At 38.1% G+C, this 9,159-nt stretch overlaps 1 pseudogene; it reads right to left on the bottom strand.

Annotated features, from left to right (window-relative positions):
- Positions 1-792: 792 nt before the first annotated feature.
- On the bottom strand, positions 793-8,104 carry LOC130034127 (programmed cell death protein 10-like; annotated as a pseudogene).
- Between the last annotated feature and the right edge of the window lie 1,055 nt (positions 8,105-9,159).

Raw genomic sequence — 9,159 nt, forward strand, 5'->3', positions numbered from 1 at the left:
TGGTTTCCCAGGTGACCCTAAAGCTTTGACAGTCATATTTTGTCTCCTTATGCGCTTGTCTCATTCTTTGCAACTGGTCCCCACTGCACAGAGGTCAAAAGTACCAATCCTGTTGGCATTAGACAAATACTTTTCTCCGAATGAACCATTGATTTTGTTATCAAATAATAAATATATTGTGGCTAATGTGGAGATGTTATTTATTATTGGCATATGAAGTAGAATTGAGCTCTTTTTCTTAACATATTTAAACTATTTATTGAATAGTTGCCACAAAATATTATTAAATACATTATCTTGAATCATATGGCTTTCAGGTTAAAATGCCAGAAATAAATACCAAGACTTCTAATTCCTTAAAGGGGTGTTATATAATGATACAATAAGGCAGACATTCTTTTGGTTTATAATTAAGATACTTATAGTATAAAAAGCTATGAAAACCCTTCAATTTGAGATATGATGAAGGCACATTTTTGTAGTTCACCAGGCAAATGTGGTATTACAAATTAATTACGTGAAACTTCATATTTGAATATGATTTTATAATTTTAACATGTTTCGGGATCCCCATGAGCTAAGTAAATCTATGTTTCTATTTCATGGGGATCAAGACACATGGCTTGAAATAGCAATAACCCAATTTAAAATTCTTCAGGAGGGACTGGACTGGTAATTTATACAGCAAATCTTAAACCTTACAAATAATTAGGTCAGTTAAACTCTGCCACTGACAAGTACATATCCCAATACACACAATTTTCAGGCCACAATTTTGAATATCTGAAGTTTCTAGATGGTTTGGTGAATTAGATGGCACTTGTGAGCACATTCATTGCCTTTCCAGCTTTGAAGAAAGTTTCAGAGTACCACTGGAACTTTTGGAATACTTTAAAAATCCTCGCTTTTTGTGTTAAAGTGTCGTCTGGTTCTGAAATTGATATTTCTTGAAGACATTACTCATTGTATCCTTGATTTTCTGTAGGAATTTCACCATGCCATTGATTTCATCTGGGACCTTACTAAGAATTTGTTTAATATATTTTTACCGTTTCTTTAGGTCCTGTAATTATGGGTCTGGTCATCTAATCATATACTCTTCTACATCATCAGTTCCCATTCAAAGAATTCTGTGAAATTAATATCTACACATTTACTCTCTAAAACTTTCACAATAATGTCTTGGATGGATCCTAGATTTCCCTTTTCAACATTAACAACATTTTTTTCTGTGTCTGAGCCTCAAATAGATTTACTCATTCTAGCTCATTAAGCACAGGATAAATGACTACATAGAGACATGAAACCATGGATGTCTTTTCGGCTTCATTCTTCGACTCCTTTTTTTTCTTAAAAAAATGTAAGCGACAGCCCAGCCAGTGATACTCAGGTGTTACTCTTGGCATACTGCTCAGAAATTACTCTTGGTAGGCTCAGTGGACCACATGGGCTGTGAGGTATCGAACTTGGTTGAGCACATGTAAGGCAAGAGTCCAACCCACTGTGGTATCCCTATGGTCTATCATTATTCAATTCTTTCATCGTAATCCCCATTCAAAAGTGAACTACAGTAGAAAAAAGTGGTGACAAAATGCAGAGGATTCTTTATTTCATTTCTTCTATTTTTGTGACAAAAGTATAGGGTAAAAGATATAAATAGACCTTACCAGTAACTGGAATTGAGCTTTTAGTCTGTGGTATTTGATGTTATCCCTAGGTGTCAAGTTTTGTCAAAATTCTGTTAAATTGTAGGATACCTAGCAGATCCATAGAATTACATGACATGGGGAAAAATAATCCACAAAATTGGTAACTAGAAATGTCAGAAGTAATCTATGCCGTGTAAAGATAGACACACAAGAAAGAAACGAAGATTATGAAGAGTGTTTTTTTCCCTACACTGAAGGAGGAACAACTTAGATTTTCCCTTAGATATATTAAAATAAAATTTAAATGAATATAAGCAGAAGAGATTTGTATTTTGGCTTTTGTTGTGTGAAACAACTAAATAGTTTAATGAAAAAATAATTTAATAACAAAGAAATCATGCTTTCACTATTCGCAGATGATATGATACTATACTTAGAGAACCCTAAAACCTCTACTAAAGAAATTCCTAGAAACAATAGACTTGTATAGTAAAGTTGCAGCATATAAAATCAATACCCAAAAGTCCATGGCCTTCCTGTATTCAAATAGTGAGAGAGAAGAAAGTGGCATGAAAAAACAATCCCATTCACAATTGTGCCCCAGAAAATCAAGTACCTAGGAATCAGCTTAACTAAGGAAGTAAAGGACCTGTACAAAGAAAACTACAAACTGATACTTCAGGAAATAAAAGAAGACATGAGAAAATGGAAAGATATCCCCTGCTCATGGATCAGGAGAACTAACATTGTCATAACGACAATACTTCCCAAAGTATTGTACAGGTTCAATGTGATGCCTATAATGATACCCATGACATTCTTCAAAGAAATGAAGTAAACACTCCTGAAATTCATATGGAACAATAAGCCCCCATGAATAGTTAAGCAATTCTTGGGAAAAAGAAAATGGGAGGAATCAACCTCCCTAACTTCAAACTCTACTACTACAAAGCAGTAATGATTAAAACAGCATGGTACTGGAAGAAAGGCAGAGCTGCAAACCAATGGAACATGGTTGAATATACTGACATCTCCCCACAAACATATGATCATCTAATCTTTGATATAGGAGCAAGAAATGTGAAGTGGAGTAAGGAAAGCCTTTTTAACAAATGATGCTGGCAAAACTGGACGGCTACATGCAAAAACTGAGCTCAGATCTCTGCCTAACACCATGTACAAAAGTAAGATCAAAATGGATCAAAGACCTCAACATCAGACCAGAATCCATAAGGTATATTGAAGAAAAAGTTGGCAAAACCCTCCATGACATTGAAGCTAATAGTATCTTCAAAGATGACACGCCACTGGCCAAGCAAGTGAAAACAGAGATAGACAAATGGGACTATCTTAAACTAAGAAGCTTCCGCACCTCAAAAGAAAGAGTGATCAAAATACAAAGACAGTCTACAGAATGTGAAAGAATATTCTCCCAATACCCATCCGACAAGGGGTTGATATCAAGGATATACAAAGTGCTAGTTGAACTCCACAAGAAAAAAATCATCCAACCTCATCAAAAAGTGGGGCAATGAAATGAACAGAAACTTTCTCAAAGAAGAAATCTGAGTGGCTAAAAGACACATGAGAAAATGCTCTACATCATTAATCATCAGGAAATGCAGATCAAAACAACAAGGAGATATCATTTCACACCACAGAGACTGGCCCACATCCAAAAGAACAAAAGCAACTGGTGTTGGCACGAATGTGGTGACAAAGTCACCCTCCTTCACTTCTGGTGGGAATGCCGACTGGTTTAGCCCTTTTGGAAAACAGTATGGGTGATTCTCAAAAAATTAGAAATTGAGCTCCCATTTGACCCAGCAATACCACTCCTGGGAATATACCCCGGAGAGGTAAAAAAGTATAGTTGAAGTGACATCTGCACTTGTTTGTTCATTGCAGCACTCTTTACAATAGCCAGAATCTGGAAAAACCTGAGTGTCTGAGAACAGATGAGTGGTTAAAGAAACTTTGGTACATCTACAAAATGGAGTACTATGTAGCTGTTAGAAAAGATGAAGTCATGAAATTTACATACAAGTAGTATTACATGGAAACTATCATGCTAAGCAAAATGAGTCAGAAAAAGAGGGACAGACATAGAAATATTGCATTCATCTGGGGAACATAAAGTAACAAAGTAGGATACTAACACCGAAGAATAGCAGAGGTAAGTACCAGGAGGTTCACTCCATGGCTTGGAGGCAAGCCGCATATGCTAGGGGAAAAGGCAGCTCAGATAGAGAAGAAAGCAACAAATAAAGGGTGTCGGGAGGATCCTCCCATGATGGGAGATGCATGCTGAAAGCAGACTATAGACAGAACATGACTGCACTCAATGCGTCTTTTGCAAACCACAGCACCCAAAAGGATAGAGAGAACAAAAGGGAATGCCCTGCTACAGAGGCGGGGTGTGGTGGGGGATGATTGGTTGGAGGGATACTGGGATCAGTGGTGATTGGAAATGGGCACTGGTGGAGGGATGGGTATTGATCATTGTATACCTGAAACCGAAGCACAAAAATTTGTAAGTCTACAACTGCACCTCTCCAGCCCAGGTATGTAAGAGCAGGGCTCGAGTGATAGCACAGCAGTAGGGCGTTTGCCTTGTGCGCAGCCAGCCCGGCCTAGCCGGGTTCGATTCTTCTGCCCCTTTCAGAGAGCCCGGAAAACTACCAAGAGCATCTCACCTGCATGGCAAAGCAACAAGCAACAAGGCAAAGCCTGGCAAGATACCTGTGACATATTCAATATGCCAAACATGGTAACACCAGATCTCAAAATGGAGATGTTACTGGGCCTGCTCGAGCAAATCAATGAACAATGCAAGGACAGTGACATTGACAGTGACAACTGTACCTCATGGCGTTTCACTATTAAAAATTTTTTAAAAGAATTTAATAACATAACTAAGTTATTATATAAATGAATTTTGTTTGCATTATTTGAAAAGCAAAATCTATGTAGTTTCAAAACCCTAATGGCTTCTATAATGAACCAAACTATAATACAATACTTAATTGTGAAAATGTGAGTGGAGAGAAACAGGAACAGAAAGAGAAAAGGGACCATAAATCTAGAAATCTAATACTGGACTGAAAATTCACAAAGGAATGTTCAGAAAGTTCAGGAAGGAAGAGTGAGTTGAATCCAAAGAAGTTATAGAACTTCATTTTCTGCCAACACTTGCTAAATAAAAAACAAATCTCTGTAGCACTACTTAGAGCATTGAGACTTCCAATGCTAGGAAAGTACTATCATTCCAGAGGCAAGCTGTGTCCGAGAGGGTTGCAGCTTTGGCTCTGCTTCCCCAGTAGATGCAGCCCCACTGCACCACCTAACACAGATTCCTTCTGACTAAGCTTCTCACAGAATTAATTTTGTGTTCAAGCTCATGAGTTGCATGCAGAATCTCTAGATTTCTTTATTTGGTTTCTTTGCAAAACCCACTGATGCTCAGGGTTACTCCCAGCTCTGTACTTAGGAATTACCCTTTTCAGTGCTAAGAGGACCATATGAAATGCCAGAGATAAAACCCGGGTTTGCCGTATGCAAGGCAAACACCTTACCCACCGTACTTTCTCTCTGGTCCTCTAGACTTCATAAACTTAATAGACGGTGCAACTATGCATGACCCAAGCTGGTAACAGCCATTTCAGAGGTGGGCACCTCCCAGAAGGGTGTGGAAGGGCCCCTATCCAATGTGTTCATAGCCTTGGATCCAACAAACAGGTTAAATCATTCATGTTCCAGGTACAAAGCAATCCAGTAGGTTTGTAACATTGAAGCTGCCAGCCAAGAAACAAAGTAAAGTAAACTAGGTATACCAGAATTAGCAGAGAGGATACAGAAAGATTCATTTTGTGCTCATACCCACAATGTCATAAACACACTAAAGGGTTGACATATATAGAGTACATAACAATGGCAGGGTACAGTCATGTCTAGGTGACAGCTGGGAGCAACCATTCTACAAAAGGCAACTGGGAGTTGCAATCCCAAGACACAACAGCAAGTAGATATCCCAAATGTAAGCTCTTCTCATCAGGCAGTAAATTGTAGAAACCATACCCTAACTGGTACTGGCAATGTCAAAAATTCTCTCGTAGGGGCTGGAGCAATAGCACAGTGGGTAGGGCATTTGCCTTACATGCAGCCGACCTGGGTTCTATTCCCAGCATTCCATATAGTCCCCTGAACACCACCAGGAGTAATTCCTGAGTTCATGAGCCAGGAGTAACACCTGTGAAATGCCGGGTGTGACCCCCTCCCAAAAAAAACCCAAAAATAATTCTCTTGTAGCTATCAAGATCAGCTTGCTGAACAGCTGTGGTTAGATACACATGGCCACAATCCCTATTTACTACCCATTTAAGTTTGACTGTGATGCTGCATCAACTGTCAATCACCAGCAACTGTGAACCCTAAGCTCCATCCCAGGACAGTTAGAGCTTTATACTTTTGTGAAGAGCATGGGTGCCACAAATGTCCTTTTCTTATCCAAGTACACTTAGATCAGAGCCACGAGCACCAGACTGATTTTGCATTTAAGAAATCCTCCAAGGCATTCCCTGCTGCCTCACATCAGCATTTTCATTGTCACTAGACTGATATTGTGAATGGGGGTATGTGTTGCTACTAAGACTACTTGGAACCAGCAACTCCACCCTATGTTCCCATGAAGCACAAAGAACAAAGAAAAATAAAATTAAGAATTTAAGCCACATCACCACAGGGGACAGAAACTCAGGAAAGTCATCAGAACTTTTGATCCTCCCTGAGGATGATGTCGGAGTAATAGTCCTCCTAATATTAACTGAGGAAATAATTTGAGAGATTCCATACACTTGAATAAAGATTAATAAAACCATTAAATAATTCATTCAAGCTGAATTGAAGTAGGTAAAGAATACATTATCAGGACTCAATATCAAAATGAGAGAAGCTGAAAATCCGATCTATAACCTCAAGGGCAAGGCACACATATCATCAAAAAAGAAGATACAGGCTCTGGATAGATACTAAAGCAGGCTTTGTATTCAGCTCATCCAGGTTTGACCAATGACAGACTGTATGGTTCCTTAAGCACTCCCAGGAGTGATCCCTGATTAAGAGTTAGAAGTGAGCCATGAGCACTGCTGAGTGTGGCTCCAAACAATATGATGAAGAGGTAATAGAAAAGAGATATCCCCCCTTCATTTTATTTTGTGAAACACAATGATTTACAGAATTATTTATAGTTGTATTTTAGACATCCGATGTTCCATCACCGATCCTGCAACCAGGGGCATCTCCGTTCATCTGTGTTACCAGTTTCCTTTCCCATCCCCAAGCCAACTCAGACTGCCATTTCACCAGGCACCTTTTAAAGTTTGTTTAGTTAAGTTTTTGTTCCATGGTTTCAGTGTTGTTGATTCTGCTGTTTGGATACTTAATTTTAACATTCATTAACACCACCAATGTACATTGACCCTTGTCCTATGTTTGTTCTCATCTATCTCTTCTCCTGCCACCGTCCACTAATAATCATTCCTTCTCCTCTCTGTACATTGTGAACAAGGTGATTTAGGCAACACCTACTTTTAAATTATTGTATTTATTTACCAAGTTACTATAAATAAACATAAGTGATATAATTGTTTATTTATTCTTCTTATTCTGGCTTACTTCATTTAACATAACATCTTCCAGTTCCATTCATGTTTCAGCAAAGTACACTATTTCATCATTCTTTACTGCTTCATAGTGTTCCACTGTGTATATGTACCTCATCCTTATGCTCCACTGGTCTCTTGTCAGACATGTGGGCTGATTCCATATCTTAGCTATTGTATCAAGTGCTGCAATAAACAGTGGTGTGTGTATATCCTTTTCAATCTATGTTTTACTGTACTTTAAAAACTAAACTAAAATTAATATATTTAATGGATAAGAGCAACTTAAAACCTGAAAATCATAGAAATATAAGGAGAGGAACAAGAGAAAGGGAATGAATGGCCAACGGAAGAAATAGTAGTTGAGAATTTCTTCAGTCTAAAGAGGGAGAATTGTCACTGATATGGATCCAAAGAATTCCAAACAAAAAATAAACCTAAATAGAACAATGAAAAGATACATTTACTTCCTTGTAATTAGCCTGTTCAGGATTCCTATGTCCTCTTCATTCTAGCCTTTACACACAGTTGACCAGAGTTTGATCCTTAACATCTCATAAGGATTCCCTGAGCACCACTACCATTTTACCATGGGGTTATTGCTTCTGAAATTGGCCTGATCTGATTTTTCACGACTAAATCTCCAAGGAGATGTAAGCCAAGCAGCTAAAAATTCATGGAAACACTGGTCCTTGTGGTTGAAAAGTCCTGGTTACCCTGGTAATGTTGGGCAGGTCCATTACTCACCCTGATGAAGCCCCAAAAGGTCCACCCACGTTCCACCTCTACAGTCATGCCAAGAGTTCAACTCCACTACTTCACTAATATTCTCTGTAGAGATGCCAAACTGCAAATAATTTCAGGTGCTCTGGTGCCCTGGCTGAGATCTATGGTGTTTACTCAGAATCAATCAACATAGCTACTCCCATCCCATGTGCCTATTTACCTTTAATTGTCTTCTGAGAAGTGTCTGTTCATTTCCTCTTCCCATTTTATGATAGGGTTTTTTGTTGTTGCTGTTGATCTTCGTGAGTACTTTATATATTCTGGATATCAAGCATTTATCTGATCTGTGGAATGTGAATATTTCTCCCACCCAGTTAGCTCTCTTTTCATTTTCCTTTCTTTTGCCATGCAAAAGCTCTTTAATTGGATTTATTCCATTTATTTATTTATTTGTTTATTTATTTATTTATTGCTGCTTTTGCCAATAGTATCAAACCATTGAAGATGTATTTGAGGTCCAAATCTTGGAGTATTCTTCCTATATTTTCCTCAATAAACTATATAATTTATGGTCATAACTCAAGGTCTTTGCTCCACTTTGAATTTACTTTTGTGTAAGGTGTGAGATGTGGATCCAGCTTTATATTCTTCTGTGTTATTATCCAGTTTTCCCAGTACGATTTGTTGAAGAGGCTATCTTTACTTAGTTTGTTGCAGAGGCTCTCTTTATTCATCTCCTTTATAAAAAGTAAAATGTCCACATATATGGGGTTTTGTTCTTGAGTATTTGATTCTGACCCGTTGATCAAAGAATTGGGCAATGTCTTTTTGAAACTAAAACACTATGAGATACATAGTTACAAAGTTGCTCATGATTGAATTTCAGTCATACAATGTTCTAACACTGTTTCTTTATCAGTGTAAATTCCACATCAACAATCTCCCCAGTTTCCTTTCTGGCAGTCTGCCTCTATGACGAAAACTCCCTTCCCCTCTCCTTTTCTTCTTTTTCATTTTACACACTGTGATTTGCAAATACTGTTACTGAAAGGATATCATACCTATCACTTTACCTCCTTTCAGTACTCAGTTGTTCAGAGAGATCTTTTCCAATCACCATTGTT

The sequence above is a fragment of the Sorex fumeus genome, unplaced genomic scaffold (genome assembly GCF_029834395.1).
Source record: "Sorex fumeus unplaced genomic scaffold, SorFum_2.1 ptg000058l, whole genome shotgun sequence".
NCBI lineage: Eukaryota > Metazoa > Chordata > Mammalia > Eulipotyphla > Soricidae > Sorex > Sorex fumeus.